At 30.1% G+C, this 21745-nt stretch overlaps 1 pseudogene; it reads right to left on the bottom strand.

Annotated features, from left to right (window-relative positions):
- LOC142320094 (gamma-aminobutyric acid receptor alpha-like) overlaps positions 1 to 3744 on the bottom strand; it is a 72640-nt pseudogene extending 68896 nt beyond the window's left edge.
- Between the last annotated feature and the right edge of the window lie 18001 nt (positions 3745 to 21745).

Here is a 21745-nt window from a genome sequence, read left to right as displayed (position 1 = left end):
TATTATCTTAGTACTGTCTCAAGAAGGAATATTTTTATTCGGTGTCGTTTTTAAATAAGCGACATAACCATCTATTGAGCGTTGCTACGGACCGTCTACAAGCTGTTATTCCTAGCAACAGCGAATCATCGCATGTAAACAATAACCTACAAGGTAATAGAATACGCGGCTTCTAAAGTGTTCCGATAGGGACCCCTCAATAGCCGCGGCGTAATTTAATTAGTAACGACATTATCGATAACACGAGTGACTTTTCAGGAGCAGAGAGTGAAAGCGATATTACGGATTTTAGTGCAAACCCTTCCCGACAAGCAATACTAATATTTCGCATACAAAACGAAAATGTTAGTCGGCAGAAGGATGAAATTCCAGCGGCAAAAAAAACGCCAACGTACAAATTATACTGAACCTAATATCGCGTATCTACTTTTGCTATTCTACATCAAATAAATTTATTCTTCTTGAAAACACTGCTGACAACATAGGTAGACGTGCAGAATTATTAAAACCTGAACCTATTTTTGTAACAGGCGTTAATGCGATAACCGAATTGAAAAATTGTCTTTCACAATTATTTCCTAATTGTAATGTTATTAAATATAAACTGACAACAATGAAATCTGGCCACACGGTAAAAGTTCTGCCGGTTGATATTGAAATATGTAATATTATAACGTGAAAACATTATGTAATTTTACATATAAACTTGAAACATGAAATGGTCATGCGAGGCGTGCATCACTCGGAAGATAAATCGGTAATCATTGATGAATTCACGAGGTTAGAGACGTTAAAGAACCCGACCGCCAAAGAACACCGGTATCCGCGATCTAGTATTCAAATCTGTATAAAAATAAATACCTTTAGTAGGACTTAAACGCTGGTACTCCCGACTTTTAAATCAGCTGATTTGGGAAGACGCGTTCACCACTAGACTAACCCGGTCGATTACCTGGTCAGATTACAAAATGCAAATCTGTTTTTAAAATGTAATCTGATGGTAAAAAAGCATACATACTTTAACTCGATTGAATTTTTATTTTATTTTTTTACTCTAATCTGTTGTTGTATTATAATTTACATTATTACTTCTTTTTTCGTAATTTATTGTAACTCAAATTTTTCATTAGCACGATACGGGTACAATAGTTAAAATCAGTGTTTGTTAATTAATTCTTATAGGATGTTAGTATATTTTTTCCTAATCTATAATTGAATATTTTTTATTAAAATAGGAATGCAAGATGCATTTTTATTGCTAAATCTAACCTTTATTTAAAATAAAGTTAATTAACTTTTTTATTTTACATTATTTTCTACCGTAATAAAACACTTAGTTTTGAAAATAGTGCATTACAGACGGGTTCGTTCTTACTGAACTGTGAATTTAAGAGAAAAAATAAATAAAAATTGCAGTTAAACGTTAAATTTACTCCATATATAAACATAAACGATTTTTAAAATCGTTATATTCATTTTAACTGTGTAAAATCCATTTTGACAAAAATATTTAAAAAATTTAATTGTAAAAAAAAAAATATAAAAATATTCAAAGTCGATAAATTAAAAACTTTAGTTAAAAAAATTTAGCGACGTAATTCAGATTCTTTTGTTACTTTATTTTAAATATATAAACTGATTTCAACGATTATAAACGCTTTTACAAATAAAACAAAAACAAATATTAATTTTAAAATAAATGATTATTCTCTCTCTTGCCGACACGAACAGTGTCATGTACAACAAGCCTTTCTGTTACATAGTTTTTTATATACTTGTCCTTGAATTGGTTACATACAATAGCGTTTGTGTCTTTGTTTTAACTACTGTCAGTTTTAACTGATTTTTTTTTTAGCACAAGCGGCAGTGTAATTATAAAAAGAATTTTAGACTACATATATCTTACAGTTCTATACTTGTTCATCAATAATTTTATGTATATACAAAACTCTTGACCGAACAAATACAAAAAAAATTTCAATAAAAAATCCTTTTTTCAGGTTAACTAGGGAATATAGAATAAGAAATGAATTAGTTTCCTGTCTTCACAAAAGACGAATATATATTTTAAATATCGATATACCGATTCAAAATGTTCATTACGATCGCTAAATGGATTGTCTAATTAATAAACATCATTACTTTTATAGAAAATATTATCTTTTTTATAACCTTTATAAAACAAATATTTTAGAAAAATTTCATTTGTACTGTAAGTCGTTACACCTATTAAAAAATCCCGAAAACTGCTTTTTTCGATATGTATCTGAAGGAGTATTTGGAAGCCTCAATCTCGTTTAACATTGTCGGAAATGGGGAAAATTTGCAAGGAATGTTCAAATAGTATACATTTCATTTACAAAATTGTGTGTGTAACATAACATATTATGTTTAAAGAAAATTATAATACTATTTAGTAAGCTAATATCCACTACATGTAAAGAAAATTTCTTAGTCCTTATAAGTTGGCCGAGTGATATGACCTTATAGCATCTCAGAGCCCAACGGTTATTTGTAAGTACCAGGCTTAAATTTCAGTTAATTTGTTAAAATTCTTAATATAAGTCATATCCCTGCTTAAATTAGGTCCATCTAAAGAGATATTCATCAGTAAAATTTAAAAAAAAAGTTATTTCATATCACGGTCAGCTAATGATTAATTTACAATTTATATTGCTTAACAAACCAATTTGGTATTTTGTAAAAAAATAAATAAATAAAAATAGTATTTTTATATAGTATATTATAAAATGAAACACAGTTAAATGTTTTGTACTATGTTAAAATAGCTCATTACTATGTAAGAACGAAGTATAACTTAAAATCTGAACAAACAGAATAAATTTCATACATTACTTTTTGATAGTATCAATAAAAAAAAAATTTCATACTGAACAAAGGCAATTTATCTTTCTAAAATAGATAGCTAATTTATTAATCACCAAATGTAGACACAGGCAAAAGGTTTTGTTATTAACGTAAATCTAAACAAAAAAACAGAACTTCAATAGACTATTGATACCCGAAATAATTAAGTAAAGCACATTTAAATAGAAATAATACGTAAATAAAACGTTTAGTCTACAAAAGATTCAGCAAAACCCCTCTTATAGTGTATCGGTACTTACTTGAAATCAAATTATTTTAGTTACATATTTTTATAAAGTAATTTGTACTTAATTTTAATTAAAATAACAAGAATAAAAATATATTTGGCTAACCTAAAACTAATGATTTTGGCCAAAACAAAATGTGCAAACGTTAGTTCATTAAATTCCCATAATTTCTGCCGATAATTGTTAACCAGTAATCACATTATTTGTGTACTATATTTCTTATTACAAATATTATTATTTGAAAGAACTTACCTAGTTTACACGTAGAATTATTTTCTAAACGGTTTTCTAGATTCACGTAAAATACATCTAATACGATAAATACAAATAATAAAAATTCGATACGATTTTTAAAACAATAACACACTTACAGAAAAGAAATAAAGCATTATTTACTGTATGACAACGTTATTCGTTAATAACACTTTTAATAGATTAATAAATTATCAGAAAGAAAATGTAAGCTAATATTATTGTTATGTAAGATTTGTTTATTTTTTCTACATCGTTTAATACAATGGAAACGGCTAATAATATTATAAACAAATAAATTTTTCATCAACATAACACACATTTTGACATACGCAGTTGTTTGATGAATTTCGACACGAACCAGATTCTCTCTGTACTCTCCCTCCTCTCTCAGTCGCCAATACGTACAAACTTATACAGTTGTAATATTTTTACTACTGTTTTTAAAAAGAAGCCATCTTTTTTTTTATACTGTTAGGTTTTTTTTTACTATTAAGTTCTTATTAATCTGCATTAATTAATTTTAATTTTCGAATTAATAGTTTAAAAAAAATATATTTTTATTATCTAGTAAAATTTGATACAGCAAAGGTTTTGATATAACAGATTTTGACTGAGAAAAAAATTATATTTATATAGAAAAGTATATTTCAGTATTTGTATATAATTAAAATTGAAAATTGTGCGCGCGTGTGTGAGTATACAAATAAATAATTTAATATATTATTTATTAAGAGATAATAATATTTACTGAAACTGAAAATTACTTAAAAATTATTTGACACCCGTTTGCGTCGGTTAATATACGGAGAATCTTAATATTAATCTTAATAAGAAATAGATCAACATTAGTGACTGACAGGTGCGCTATGTTGCCAATTAAGCTGAATTTTCCTTCCCTCTTCGCCCCTTGCCAGCCAAGTTAGGCATCAGGTAAATCACTGCATTGCGTATTTGACTTTTTTAAGCATTTACATAGAATAAACCTTCCAAGCTATGAGGTAAGAGATGAAAAAAATTTTTAATTTTTACGGTAAAATTTTTTTTTTTTTTTTTTTTTTTTTTTTTTATTAACGAATCAGTATATTATATTTTACTATTATTAATAAAAAAAAAATATAAAAAAAATATAAAAAAATTTCTAAAATATTTGAAATCGATGTTATATTCTCCATTTGACAGTATTATTAATGAACTTATATGATATTTGTATTTTTATGTAGTAGTCTTAAAACTAAAAAAAAACATACTTAATAACTTTTTATTTTAATTTTTACGTTTAATACAGTTTGTAAAATAATCACTGATTTTACACATCCGACCTCTCGGTTAAGCGGACTTAGATATTTTATTTATCCGTAAAATTTACATAAATTATTGCTTGTTATAGTATTCGAATTATTTGAGAGATTTTCGTGTTAGAAGATTCAGAGGTTAATTATGATTGCAATTAAATATAATTTGAGATTATTGTTTATTAAAACGTCGATTTTTGGGACCTCTATATCTCAAACATTATGTGATTTAAAAGCGGTGACAAATCTGAGAGAAAACAAATTATTAAAATGCTGAAAAAAATCGCGTTTAACGAAGACTCAGATTTGAACTTATTAAAAAAAATTTACATTAGAAAAATTGAACTTTGTAGCGACCAAATCGAGTCGCTACATTAGTAGTAGCGACTAATGTAGTATTATCTCTAACTACTAAATTTATTATCTCTATTGTTATTGCCCTTACATCTCTAATGTTATAATACATCTCTATTGTATTATAGATGTGCTGGGTTGTACTGTGAAATACGGTGGTCGACTTATGAGGTAAATTTGGAAATAATAGTTTTATATCATAATCCCCTTATGTACTATTCATTAATATTTTTTTATCATCTGTATTAAAGCAAATGATCCGGTTGTGTTTTTCTGATTAGTTACTAAAACTTACATACACTAAAACGTATATGTACGTTTTAAAATTTGGTTTCAATTATTTGTTATAATTATAAGTTATCAAATGTTTAAAAAAATTAATATTAAATTAATATAACTGTAGGTGTCGGTCGGTCGCTTGTTATGCGAGATGAAACAGTGCTGTGTATGTTTAGTGCACAGTTTAGACGGTGTGCTATTTTCATAATTTTCCTATGACGGTCGAAGTTACAGTTGTTGCAGGGGTGGGGGTGACAGAGAAATTACGTATGTGACGGTATGGAATCCAGCGGTCATCTCGGGTTGATTGCCAGTTCAGTTTGGATCCTCATGTCTGTGTTCACTCATGTTTAACTACTGTTATTATTATATTTATACATTGCTTATTTTAAACAAATGACCCTCGTTGTTGATCGAGGTAAGGATTTCTTATATATATTATTTTAATGTAGTTTAAAATAAATGTCATTATTTTTGTTTGCTTGTTGTATCCAAACTTATCACGTAATGAATTTTAAAATACAATTTGCACTCTCTTATGAAACAACATTTATCAAATTCTTTGGTTTCAACATATGTCTTCTACTCATTAACAATAAACAGAAATTAAATTTACAAATACCTTTTTATGATGAAATATTATTTTTGAGTTCTAGTATATTTACAATATAACAAATATGTATGTAAGGTTTTTATTTAATTTACAATTTTGTTTCATTCACCATCATTTTCAACCGGTTATGAAGAACGGTAGAAACATAAAAGAAAATAATTTTCATCAATATTGATCTGCTTATTTATTTAGATAACAATAAGGAAAAAAACATTCTTTGGAAATTCAATACGGGTAAAAGAACGGGTATAATGAATTAAGTTTATAAGGTCAACAATTAATGTTTTTATATTTAATTTTGTTACTATGCTAATGAAATACAATGAATTTTTTCCCCTTAAACTCCCATTATTCGTCCTAAGAAATATTTCTATATTCATCTGTGTTCATCAAATAATTCTGTGAAAAACTTAGTCGTTTTTGTTATTTTAATTATTTTTAAACGCATTAAAATACAATGGACTGCAAATATTGTTCTTTTTAATTAGTCTTACATTCCTGAAACGTGTTAGATGTTTCTGTTGTATCTCACAAAAATTAGTTTGTGAATATTTTGCGAGGTTTAAGATTTTTTATTTTACATTTTTACAAGATTTTTTAAAATCTGTTAGATTTTGAAGCATCATTGTTTTTTGCCTTGAACACAAAGATGAAGATAGAATTAACAGGTATTTAAAGATTACTGTGGGTATCATAAAGGAATATAACTATACAATAATAACTATTATTAAAGTAAACATTACTTCGAGCAAATAATTTAATTGAATTTTCCAAACTGTTTTAATTACAAAACTCCACCTGTGTTTTTTTTATTTATCTATACAGGTGTAATTAAATATAATATTTTTCTAAAATATCAACTTATTTAATAATTTTTATATTATCCTCAATGCTAGTAATTTGTTATCCTCATGGAGTGTTAATCTGTTTATCATTTTTGAAAAAAAAATTATGAACGATGTGTAACATTAGAAAATTTGATAACATTTTAATAATTATTAAATTATTCTGAAAACTGCCTTTTATCTGAAAAGAACCAGATTTCTAGTGATTATATTCACTGTTTCAATCATTATTCGTAATTTTTAAATTTCACATAAATTAATTTCATTATTTGTTGTCTATCGCTTTGTAAAATGGTACTATTACATTTACAAGGTACAGTATTCCCTTCAAAGTGGAATCGCTGTATTCAATATAAAACATTGTTCTCACAAAAGAGGTGTGTTAATTCATGATCTATCTGTACAACTGAAGTACAAGTAGTAGTAATCAAAGTTGCTCTCTCTGAAAGTAATAATTATAAAGCCGGTCCTTGTGGTGAACAAAATGAAAGCATCATCGGTAGGGCTGAATATCAATTGCATTCCAATGGTTTTGGCGTGCTGATAAGCAGTGTTATATTTGGCTTACTAAAAAGACAGTAAGAAATCAGTTCACTCTTCATTTTCCTTAGTAAGCCTGCAAAGGGCAACTGTTATTCTGAAAATGACTGTATCATTTTAGGGTGTTTTGTTTTACATCACCTACAATCACGTGGTTATGGCACCTAAGACACAAGCACACACACACACACACACCTCACGCTTACTCACTTACTCACTCACAAGCTATAGTTGATTTATTTTTAACCAAAACATTCTAGTATGTTTTCTACAGTGTTATTTTTATTTTGTTATTTATATGCAAATATTTGTATTATAGTTTGCTCATAATTTTTCTTTTGTTTATAATTCATCTTAAAAATTATTATTAGAATTGTCTAAATGTAAACTTTTCTAAATTAATTAGTTTAATTTTTAAGTCCAATTTTATTAACATTTGTGCAAATTAATTCTCCATGTATTCTTTCTACCCGTTGCGTCTTCTCTCTCCTTAATTATTTCCATTATTAAGGTTATATATTAATATTTTTATAGTAATTCCTTCTGTAGTAATTTCTATCGTTTCTGTGATTTATTCAGATTTTGTCTGTACATAGTTCTTTTTTTATTTATCTATGTCCCATCTCTTTGGTCATAGTTTCTACTTGAATTTCTTTAATATTAATCTATTTATAATCATAATTAAATTATAATTAGGATCCATGTCTGTCACTAGATACAATTATCACTCCATTTCCTGATTCTGAGATCTATCTAAATGTTCATCCTTTTCTCACTTATATATTATCATTTTTCATAATTTTTTAAAATGGTATTTTGCAGTTACCGGTTTATATTTTATACAGAACTGAAAAAACCTTTATAGTTTCCTTTGCAGTTTCTCGGTCGATCAACTTTCCTTACCTTCTTTCATTAATATAGTAGTTGGGTTTATTATTATTATTATGTCAGTATTATTATTAACCTGTTATTATTAAAACAGTATAATAAGGTGACACAGTCTCAACGCTTGCCTTTCAGTAAAAAAAAGAAGTAAACAGATAAAGGTCCAGTGAGGTTTGTAAATTTTAATATATCTCAGATAGTGTCTTCTGGCCACAATTCTGTCATCGGTTTTTAATCTCACTTCTTGGTCTCACAATCCAGAGATATAAATCCAAATGATTAAAAATTGACACGGCTGAATTGATGCTACCAAACTCATGAGAGACCAAATAAGGTGTATTGAAATATTCAAGTACACCAAAATAAGGAAACCAATTTTCTGTATGTTATGGGGTAATTAAACGATTCGACTCATCAAATCTCTGGGTAGGAAAGAGTACTACAAAATACTGTCCGCATTCAATGGATTGGAAATCATTTCCAATAAGTGAAGTGAGTTCCTCTTTTAACTCAACCTTATGGCATTTCATCTGTTTAGGTATTTGTGATGCTATTTTGGCTAAACACATTTTCTGATTATTGTGAAATTTTACAGCAATGTTCCTTACTACTACGCAGACTGATTTATGTATAACAATTCTTCTTAATTTTTTTTTGTTCCAAAATAGTGGCTGTTAAAAATTATAAAAAATAAAAATAACACGCATGTTACAGTTTTTATTTTCTACACAAGATATATAATAACATATTATTATACGTTATATGTTATGGTTTATATGTTAATTTAATTATTAAAATATAAAGTTAACTTACTATTAGGATGAATTAAATTAGTTAACTTACTATTAGAAAGAAAGAATAAAACATTGGTGTCCTGACTTGACCGACATAGTAGAAAAATACTGGAAACTGTGTGAGATAGAATGTGTATGAAAGTCTTGTGCAAACTAAAAATCCTTTCCAAAAGAAACTTTTACACAAGAAACCTGAAAACAATCATCACATTAATGCTACACAAACTATTTAAGCTGAACGAAGCTTTCAAAATTAAAATCAAAAACCTACCTTTCAGATTTAAATCAAGTAGGAGCAGGAAGTTCCCTTGAGTACTATAGCCAAAAGGACCGAATGACCATTCCTCCTTCACTCAACCCAGTACTAAGTCTCAGCTACTGATCCACTAACTAAACTGGAGTTAGTAGAGTGGAGACCAATCAACTTGTAGAGGACACTCCCAAAGATTTTCATCTCTCATCTCCAATAATAATAATAAAGCAGTTGATCTTATTGTTCTTAGTTTTTAGGTTACAACAGTTCTCTAACTTTTTCTATCCTCTCTGCTATATTTTACATTTATTCAGATCAATACAACCTGACCATTCTTTATTGATTTTCTTACAGTATTTTACTTTTTAGAGTTTTTGGAGAATCGGCTAAGGTACTCTGTTCAGTTGTAGGTTGTTATCTGCAACAGATACACATGTCTAGAAACATGTGGTTTGAAGATGGGATGTACATATGAAGTTTTGGATATTGTTTAGTGTTTGAATTAATATTAAGGATTCTGTAATATTTCTGTAAATAATCTAAGTTTGTTGTGTGGATATAATGTCCAGCATATTCATAATTAAAAGAAAGCCTGCCGCTGGCTTGAGACTCTGTATTTATCATTATTATCTATTGTACCTAAAAATGTTCCTATCTGGAATATAACAATTCTTAGTTATCTCACGAAAAGATAGAATGAATTTCAAGAGTCAGATTGCTGTTTGGTACCTGTAAAACATAAGTCATTTTGCCAGATGTTTAATAAGTTAAAAAATCTAATTTTTCATTATATTTATAATTATTTAAGTGTTACCTTTACTAAAACAAAAACAAAGAATAAATCACAATTAATTTTGAAAAAAAAAGAATAACTGCAACTGTTAAAGCGAACAAAAAAATATTGTCACATGTTCGCAGTTTGACAAGGATACTGAAAGACTAACAAACATAAAAATTTCTTATAAATACAATTTAATTTTTGCAAGTATTATTTCTTTTACTGTTTATAAAAGAAATAATACACTTTATGAATAAATATAATACTGTCACTTCAACTACCGTTTACTAACTCACCGAACAACTTTGTGTATTCACCCACTGTCCACACAGAAACACTTGTGATGTACTCCTCACTCGTTGTTACCATACACTTACTGATATCACTGTCATCACAACCAAGTCGAACTCAGGCTTGTAAAACTACTCACTGTTATCACAATTGCACTGAACATGGCCTCGCAAAACCTTTGACTATTCCAACCGGTCCCTGTTAGTATTTATATCCCTGGCCTGCAGAACCAGTATCCGACTTGTTTCTTTAATTACTGAAGTGTAATAATTTTCATTGTCTGCACTCTTATGTTTTTCTATAATTCTTAGTGCCATTGTTTGTATTATAAAGAACAAATTGTTAAACGAACCCATTATTCTATGAAAAGAATCCTCTTTGGTTTTTTCTATATTCTTCTTTATTTTTTCTTTCTTCTTAATCGGAAGAAACCTTGATCCATTACACTGGTGCTATTAGAATATTTTCATGTAACACAACTCAAAATCTTGGCTTCTAAGAATTGTAATGCCTTCAGTTACCATTTTTAACAAATTACACAACCGTTTAAAAGAAATTCCCACCGATACAAAAACTGAATTTAAAAAAATTATTCTTTCCCAAAACCAATACACCCAATCAACTCTATTGAAGAGCTAATAAGTGTAAAATTAATACTAATATTTAAAAATAATGCTTCTTTGTTTAACATATACTAGTACAATTGTTTCAATTAATGACTTGAAAATTGTAATTATATTTTTTAGTGATAATCACACAGCGAAAGTGCATAGTGTTTCAAGCACCTACAGAGTAATTCAGTGTTAAAAGATGTACATGGTATGTTCAATCATAATATGATGAATGAGCAGACCATACATTAGTATTAAAATAAAGGTTTAAAACAATACTAACTAGCCAGTTGATTTCAATCTTGAAAAGGTGTATTTCTTATGTCAATGTCCGTCTACTGCCCTAACCAAACACTTTACAACACCATAACTCCATAGAAATAAACAAATTAGTTGATCCATCTTGCTGGATTCATTGGTAATTGAACAAGTATCATTTTCTTTCTAGTAGTATAAAATTCAGTTCATTGATTGCTCTGTTAAGATGACTTAACTATTTTTATCATAATTATATGTACGCATGTAAAATAGTAAGTACAGTAAATACTAACACTTTTCCATCTGTTGACTCATAATGATGTTTATCATTATTTTGTTAGTTAAAATAAATCTTATATCTTAATATTAGTTTAAAATAATACGGTTTGTTTAGGTTTAGTGTGACTTATATCCTGTTGATGATACAAATATTAAAGTTAATGGAATAATCATAAAGCTAAAGCGTAATGGAGAATAAAAAAAAAAAATCATTCTCTAAACAAAATTTATATTATAAAAATTCTCTCATATCCTAATTAATATAGATTATATATGTATTCTTTGTATTCTAATTTTTCTAGTATACAAAAACTGTTATCTTAGTGGGCAATTTTTAAATTTAAATTTAGATGTACTAAATGAAGAATTAGGTCATTAAAAATTATAAATAACCATTAAATGAAAGATTTAAGGTAATAATTAGTAGTGAATCACAAATTCAAAAAAATGTATTTTTTGCTCATTACATATTTGAAGTACGAGTATATTATATCGAATGAAAGTCTATTCTAACCAATTTTATCCAACCCATGAGTCATTATAAATATTACATCATATATTATTACCGATTAGTATTTTGCCTGTTATCGATATAAATTCAAAGTTTTAGTAACATAGTACTCAGGGCTTATCTCCATTACCAGTGTGTGCACAAAATATAATCCACGAGAAGAACAGACACCAAGTGACTGGTGCAAAAGCAGCATCTAATCTGTCATAGACATAACTACGGTAGCTCATTTTGACAGGACTTAAAATCGACTGGTATAAAAGAACTAATGCTACAAACCAGCCTAATGTTAACCGTCCCTAAACTCAAAACACAAATATTATTTTTAAAACCTAGGATTGTTTCGATCAATATAACTGTGATAATAATCATATGCTATATAGTAATTGAGATACTGTAATTCCATTTAGTAAACGGTAACATTTATAGACAACAAATGTAAAAAAAGTAATCCGGTCTGCCGACCGTAGAAGCGAGGTTTGTTCCGCGTAAGTTGTGAAATTACATTAGTACAGACCGTAGCCACTAGTATCGTCACACTCGCGCGAATTAAATACGGTGTCCGCGCGCTTTAGGTAGAATCATTTAATTAAATTTAACGATAAATATTTTTAATTAATCGTGTGTATTTGCCGTGCATCAGAAATAACCCGCTGCTGTAGGATTTTCCCGGAACGCGGCTTTAGCCGTATAACAGCTTTTCATTCGCTACAAAATACCCCTTTCCATATTCCACGTACAACCTTACGCGGTGATAAAACAATACCGTTTTCAGTTTATTTTTTAATTAGCCTAATAATCCGTATCAGATCAAATTTAACTGAAAAATAAAAATAAATAACTTAATTGAAATCGCTTGTTATCTAGCATCACAGAAAACTCGTAACAACAGTTAATCGTTGATGGGGAAGGGGGTAAAATGAAGCAAATGATCTAAATAAATGATTATTTACAAGAATGATCGGTTCAAAACTTTGACAATGCATATTTTTTAAACGGTGAATTTTTGAAATTGGAAATGTGTTAATCCCGTTTTTTACGAAAAAATAGTATTTCGAGCTAAAATAATACATAAAACTTTTATTTATTTTTTTTGTTTTATATAAACTAAATTTTAAATAATCAAGATTGAAAATGATAAGTGCAGTACATCGTGATAAATTTACGCGGTAATGTGTTCATTTATTTTATCGTATTAGCAAACGTAATGACCGGTGCCGTACAGTTTTTAATCGGTATATCGTACGAGAGTATTCTCTCGCTACAAACAAATAACCTAACTAAACTACGAGATTAACCCGTGCACTAGGTCGTAGTACATAAACCGCATCCCGTCCCACCGGGCGATACGAGTAGATAAATGATGTTCCCGCCGTCCCAGTAGGGAACACGGTGCGATCGGCGGCGTTCGGTGTCGTATTAACTAAAGTGGAACGGAGCGGCGGTGGCGACAGCATTTTGTTTTGTTTTTAAAACAAACCTTTTTTTAAGAAGAATTCTATTTATTCTCGCTCAAGAATAAAAAAAAAATGTGGATGACATACCCTGCAACACGGAATATATTTTTTTTATTCGTTTATCGGTTTGCAGTACGGTGATTTTTTCTTTATATAAATTAAAATTTGTTTGCACGTGCTAAACGCGCGTGAAATGTTAAAACAGTAATGTACCACTACCTGGACGTAAATGAATCACGCTGTTCGGCATTAATTGCCGCTCCGTACAATCGTGTACTGTTGTACGCAAATGTATCGCCACAACGTAAACAGACAGATAAATATTATTATTATTTCATCGAATCGGACGTCATTATCTAAATAATAGAAATACAATGAAAGTAATGAGAAGAGAAGGGCGATTAAATTTAAAATTCCAAATACACATTTACGAAAGAATAATAACGTATTAATTTAACAATTTCTTGTGTAAATCTTTAGTAATTTTGCACGATATACTGAATTCTGTGTAGACGTTTGCGTTTCTATCGCTAAACGGATCTACTAAAATCGGTAATACAGTACCGCCCAACAATGACGTCTGATGACGGTAAAAAATCAAGATTACAGGAGAATGAAAGGCACTCTACCTTATATTTAAATATAACCTACACGGTATTCCATCGATAATATTTCATATCATTATTTTGTTTATCTATTTGCGTAGAGTACAACAAATCGATCAAGGTTTTTCATCGGTTTAGATCCTTTAACATCGACCTTTCATCATTACACTTAAGCGTAAACTTGAGAGTAACAATTTTGTTTGTGTGTTCATAGAACAGCCCGATTATGACTTCCGACGTGATCCATATAATGTAAAATTACGTTCTATTCTGATAAATGGAGTAAATTATTTAATTAATCGAATCAATATGACTATTTTTAATGTTACACTTATTACTTTTTACTAATATTAAAAATATTTACTCTAAAATTTTAATTTTACAGGTCGATAAGTACGTAAAGCTATTGTAAGTTGTGCTAAATTTATTTATTATTTTTTTTTTTGCGTTTTACAGCATAGGAATTCTTTCCTACTTTTTGTTATCGGATTAAATTTAAGAGAAAATAAGTAATAATTATTCCACGCGATGAGAAAAAATCAACAAAAATAACTACACAATCCTAATAAATATACCGTCTGTGTTATATCTATAGCAGGGGTGGCCAACAAATCGATCGCGATCGACCGGTCGATCGCGAGGTGGAATTCCGTGTACCATAGACTTTGAGGCGATTGTAGAAGACAAAACTTTCTAGCAATAGTTTAACGCATTCTGAGAATTCAAGGTCATAAATTCCTAGAATTCTGACAGCCTGACACGGTGATCTCCGCCCACCCAGCAATACATTTTGACTTATGTGTTACATTTGTCACCGGACGCAACAGTTACGACTCGACTAGTCGAAGAACACAGTCAGTTAGGTTGAATATTTGGTAGTGTCATACGGTAGCTTCTTTACTTTTGTATTAACAGTATTATTATTAATCAATATTATTTACCCTCGGTGACCACGTTGAGTTTCAATTTTTCTTCTGTTTAAAATATAAGTTACCTTTTTTTTGTTTGAAATTAAATTGCTTTTCTTACCTATGTATTTACTTGATAAGTGAGCTTTCTCGGCAACAGATCTCTAAACTGCGGTCATTACACTGACAGAAAAATAAGGAACGGTATTACAAATAAATTAGGAATAAAATAATTCTAAGTCGGTATTGTAAACCGTAATAAATATATTGTAACTTTAACATACTTCTTGTAAATTTAAATATATCAATATTAGATTTTAATATACTTGTATCGCTATCCCCGATCGTAATATGCAGTATTGTTATTATTTCTCTCAATGTAAAGGAGATAATTGCCGCAGTTCATCAGTTTTTGAATTTTCTAGGAAAATATTTAATTCGATGTTTATTTTTTAAATCGTCATATTTCTTTGCATTCTAGTATACCCATGGACACGAGTAGTAAACCGAAAAAATCGAAAACTTATCGCTTCAATGACGAATGGGAACTCGATTACTTTTTTCAATGGTGAATGATAAATGTTATCGTTTAATATGCCTTACCTCGGTAGCCATTGCTAAAAAGGGTAATCTAGAGAGACACTTTTTAGCTTTGCATAACAAGTATCAAACAGATTATCCACCAAATTTTGAACTGATAAAACATAAAGTTAGGATCTTAAAACTCGATTAACAAATCAACAAAGCTTTTTTAAAAAGCCAAGATTGAAGTCACAAGCAGTAACTACTGCATCATTCAAAGTAAGCATCTCTTATCAAAAAAATGTAAGCCATTTTCCGACGGTGAATTTGTAAAGGAAATTTTTTTTGAAATGTCAGATTCACTTTTAACGATTTTAAAAACAAGAGTGAAATTGTTGCTGCAATTCAAGATCTACAATCGTCTCGAAATACAGTGATGCGACGAATTGAAAGGACGAGTGGGAATGTAAAAGAGCGGTTATATAATGATATTAATAGATGTTCTTGTTTTCCCCTTCGGTGTGATGAATCGACATATAAGTGATACAGCACAATTACTTGTTTTCGTTCGTATGGTTTTTAAGGATTTTACATCTAAAGAAGAATTGTCGGGCATGATTTCTTTGAAGGAAAGGATTAGAGGTGTAGACATATTCAAAGCCTTTAAAAACTTGCTCAGGGATTTGAAAGTACCACTTTTTAAATTAATCTCGATAACAACGGATGGCGCAACTGCAATGATAGGTTGCAGAATTGGATTTATACGTCAAAATGAAGATGAATTCCCAGCCTTTTTCAGCTGTCGCTGCATAATTCGCCAGCAAGTGTAAGCTAGCAAGAGACTAAACACAAAAGAGGTAATGGACATACCGTTTAAAATTGTTAATTCAATTCGAGGAAGTTTCCTCAAACGGCGTCTCTTCCAACTGCAGCTCGATGAAGGCCAACCTGAATTATTACTACATACCGATGTCAGATGGCTAAGCAGAGGTAAATTAATTATTACGTTGTAGAAATAGCAGGTATTTAAAAATTAAATGTCCTCACCTGTCTTATATGATTTATCCTTCAACGAAAATATTTAAAATTTAAAGAGCTCTTTAATAAGATTAATCCAAACATTCAATTTTCATAGATATTTCATCTTTAAATGTATTTTTATTAGGGATGATTACGTATGTGTATACAGAGTGTTTCTAAAATACTGGGCTGGCAATACTTTTTCGGATTCTATTTGTAAAACTAAACAAAAAATATCCTTAGGAACGGCAATTTCTCCTTCGTTCTGCCCCTGTCCGCCATTTTTTTATTTTTATATAAAAATGTATATCTCGAGTTCGGATAGAGGAATCAGATTAATACTTGGTAAGCGTCTCGGTAATAAAGTTTTAAAATTAGAAAAAAATCAGGAATTAAATAGCTTCGTAAATTACAAAACGGCGGCGGTGTTTATTTTTCAATCCGTTATATCTCCGTATATATTACTTTTATCAGAATTTATTATTTTCTAAAATATTAAGCCTTTTATTTTGAACAAAATTAAATTTTATTTTTTAAAATCGGTTAACAAATAGTCGAGTTATTGGAGAAAATCGATATTTGTAATTTTGTGTGTGTTTTCACGTCCTCCACTTTACGTTAAATTCGATATATATTTATTGTTAATTCTAGTACGTATCATATTAAGTAATAATTAAAAAATAAAACAACTACCTGTGATAATCTTTGCTATTGTAGAACATTAGGTGTAATTAAACTGTTAACAATTGTTAAAAGTTATCGTACGTGTTTGAACTTCTCTTTAAGCCGCTCATCACGGTTAAGAATAAATTGTCAAAAACATCAAATATTGAATCTGAAGCTGTGAGTTTCACATAATCTTACACGTCACGATCAAATCCGTTCTGAGATACCGTCCTAAAATTATTTTTTATATTTTAGCGCGTTTAATTTACGAGTGGTGTTTTAAAATATTTTTTATTTTCTACTTTTCAGGCTCGATATGTTTATACTTTACAGCTTCGCTAGCGCACAGGTTTGAGCGTATTTATCGAAAGATCGGATCTGTACGTTTTACGTCGGGTGAGTGCGATAAAAATATAGGGCTAAACGAATTAATTTCCGGATAACCAAGATCCGGTTGATCGAGAGTGTACCCGATGAGATAAACAGTCTGCGCTCGACCTGCTGATACTTACGCCGTTTGAATCGTAAAAATCGGACGAGCGGTTGCCGAGATATTACGGTGGCACCCCATCGCACCCCCTCCCCAATTTCCGAATGGCGCCCCGGGGGCGCTTGAAAATATTATCATCTGACGGGAACCGGTTTAGAACGGATAGAGTTATCGCCCAGGGAGATTGAGGAAATTTTTTAGAGTCCTAGGACCGACTGTTTTCGAGATATTTGCGAATTTCTTCAAAAAATTCGGATCCTGTTAAAAAGTACTAAATTTTTCCAAACTATGTGCGGTATATCGATATATATAATAATATATTAAGTATACACCTGACCACCACGAGACATGTACACTAAGGTTTTCGATGACGATGTAGGTCATCATTACTTTCAGCGAAATGTGTGTATACATTCATCATTATTTACGATTCAAACTTCAAAATTATTATGTTTTTAATTTTTATAATCTAACAGCTACTCCGAAACCCAAGGTGGAAACTATCATGCCAAAGGATGGATGGCTGTACGTAGTAGAGCCAGTGCTACCAGTGAACACAGGGTAGAGTATCTCTATAACATAAGGCCGATCGAATTTATTCGTTTCACATTCCCTGAAGAGTTTGGTCTAGCGACGGATGATACTCCCTTATTCACTGTTATTTGACGTGGACGTTCTTCTGCTATGCTGTCGACAATCAGGCTGTCGAATTCTGTTCTTATCATTGAGACGTTCAATAAAACTTGGCGAGGAGGGAACGATGATAATGTTGATATTCTCCTGCACCTATTAGTGCTAATTAATTTCTTCGCCGGCTTCTTGCAGTCACTTTTCAGTCGGTTCGATTTGCCGCAGCCAGCAGACTGGTAGGACTTGTTCTTCGGTTCTGAGACAGGAATTTTTCATTCTACAGTTGCAATCGTTTTTCTCAGAACTCTTGACGTCGATAGTTGACTCCTCATCTTTACATTAATTCCTAGGTTTACTATTAACTGATTGTTCTACCTGAACTAACAACCTATTCTCTAATTTATTAAAGTCTATTTTAAAACTGTCTAAATCAGATTTAACACTTTTTACTTCATCTCCTAATTTCTGACTAAGGTCCAATTTATCCTCAAAATAAAACATAGTATGATTCAGTTTTCATTCATTTTATATTTTCATCACGTTTTCTTTCATTTTCTCATATTTTCATTTAGTTTACCCAAATTTTTAATCATTTTTTTTTACTTTCATTCATTTGGGTTAACGATGCAATAATGTCAGCCCGCTAACACATTATTGGTTATCTTATTACTAATAAATTATAATTATATATATATATATATATATATATATATATATATATATATATATATATATATCAAAAGTAGGGCTGGATGGACATGCAAAATTTAAAGATTTCTGTGCCTAAGACGTTCATGCTTCTCAAGGGTGCAGACAAATTATCAAGCAGTCGTAACCCCCACATTAAGTATAAAAGCTGTGTAATCAGCCGAGTAAGGGTTCATAAGTACCTAGGTGTTTTGTTTGATGAGAAGTTGCTTTTTAGTAACCACATTAGGCAAGTTGCGGCGGACGCTATCTCAGTGATGCACAAGCTTAGAAGGATTGCTCGAAAGGAGTACGGGCTGTTGGTCCGCCAAATGTACTTGGTGTACTGAGGCGTCTTCAAGAGTATGATTGCATACGTGGCGCCGGTTTGGGCGCATAGGTTGGATAGAAATAGAGCACTGGCTTCTAAATTTAAGGAGTGCCCGGCGCAGAGCCATGATAGTATGCACTGGTGTTTTCAAAACAACCTCCTACAAGGCTACTACCGTATTGGGAAAGGCTCTCCCAATTGATTTAGTGGTGAAAGTCCTTTTATTTTATTAACTACGTTAGTTTTATTTGTAACAAGGGGTGCGTCTCCCCGATTTAGTTTTAAATTTGACAAGTGAGCGGTTGGGACACAAAAGCGGGTGGTGTATAGCACCCTGCTTTATCCACTCACGCTGATAGGTAGCTCACTAGGAGCTTTTAGGAATTGGGTCGCTAAACCGTTTTAGAGGCACAGTAGCCGTTTCTTGGCACTGACATTTGGTCTATGCTCTAGGGCGATCGAATGGGCTGGTGGGGGGGAAATGCCGGTTAACCAAATTCCAAAAGTACAATGTAAACCCAAAATCCCTTCATTGATTCTTCTACATTCTCCTTACTTCATTTTCTCGGGCTTTCTTCTTTCTGGAAGCTTCTGCATATTACAATATATATATATATATATATCATGCACATTAATGTATATTACAGTTATACGCATTTCATTTTCCACTGTGTTACGCTCTGAAACTTATTGCGATAAATGTTCCAGAACCATCAGGTTATATAGAATTACTTAATTATTTGTTTATATATGGGTACCGTAATAATTTTTATTATTATTTAATTGTGTATTGTGAATTTGAGTTTCATTTTAGGAATGAAATGAGCTGTTCTAATAGTCTGTGTTAAGGTCAGCAATTTATTTACTTATTTTGTTTAATATCATGGAGCTGCATCCTTGATATCTTTTTTTAATTTGCAGCCTGAATTTACTTTCTACAATTAGGTGATTTAATCGTTCAACAGTATTCAGAGTTTGGTTAATATTTTGAGTCGATATTAAGAATTATTAGTAGTTATAAGATGTAAAGTTATATTTCTTCTTAAACCTGCGTAGGTGACAATGCTACATACCCTTTTGTAAATTAATTTTATACTATATAACTTTCAAAATCTAGACGTAACAAAAACTTTAACAATTTATATTATGTATATAAAATGAAAAGTTGCATTAAAATTAAACGATTTGATTCCCAAAGGCAAAGGTAAGGTGTAGTGAAAATTTAAGGAATATCTAATTATATATGATTAAGATACCATCAGAAAATGTAATACTAGCAATTAATGGTTGATTGTTATACGACTACGTGACACAGAAAAACATATTTCTTGATGTTATTTATTGACTCGAGTAAATCTTGTTTACATAATTCTGTTTGTGTGCTGGCATCAATTTTCCTTTATAACTCAGGTTCCTGACATAATTAGTAGTCATTTTGTATGAATTTTGTTTTATTAAGTTGTGTAAAGGAGTTTACATGTCTTTAAATAAGATTAGATTTTTTTACTTTTGTTTAGTTTCCAAAGATAATATCAGTCGAAACAGAATAAATATTTAGTTTTAAAAATAATTGAAACCTCCCCGATCTAAGAATTATTAAAAAAGGTTCTAATTATTGATCGTTTTATACATCTACTCGATTTGTTTTTGCCGTTATTAGGTGACACAATTTGCAGCCATTACAGAGAGGTAGGATTAAATAATTTAACTTTTTTTTGTTCAAATAATTCATTATGTTATCGACTGTGATGTTTAATAAAATAAACAATTACTAGCGATTCCTACACGATATTATTTGCAGAGTTGCATTTTAGTGAATTAATTTATTCAACTTTGGCATATAGCTGCAAACTTCATCAATGTATAAAATATATACATATGACCTTGAGTGCATTAACTGAAAGTTTACTACCAATATTGATATTCATTTCCATCTAATAACACCTCGTTAATAAATGTTAGAGTGATCGGTTTTACTGTAATGATTACAGTTAATATATAATATAACTTCCTATCCTTAAAGTGACCGATATCTTCATCCTCACTACTACAACACAAAGAACGCAGAGTACCATTTAATTCATGGAATAACCTTCTGTTAAGAGGTAACAAAGGTACTCTTTTCCAGAAAATTAGACTTATAAATCCCCTTTTATTCTTATCAATTATATACTAATAATTACCTAAGTTCTGTATTTAATTTGTGATAAGCGCTAATGAAGCTGAACTGTACTAGCTCTATCCATCCACAATAATTTTAATTTTTCCATTAAGTTTTGATAAAAAATGTCATTAAAACACCCAGAAGATTTTATCGTCAGGATTGAAAACAATTTCTAACCCAGACTTTTCCATCTTGTCCTACCACACCTTAAACCTGCCCTTTCTTTCAGTCAATGCCATTATTTTTTTCAGTTAATCAATATAGGTCTTTCTGTCAATGGATAAAAATGGATGTCTAATACTTGAAATTAT

The sequence above is a fragment of the Lycorma delicatula genome, chromosome 2 (genome assembly GCF_047948215.1).
Source record: "Lycorma delicatula isolate Av1 chromosome 2, ASM4794821v1, whole genome shotgun sequence".
In the NCBI taxonomy this organism is placed as follows: domain Eukaryota; kingdom Metazoa; phylum Arthropoda; class Insecta; order Hemiptera; family Fulgoridae; genus Lycorma; species Lycorma delicatula.
This window is presented reverse-complemented; position numbering and strand designations above follow the sequence as displayed.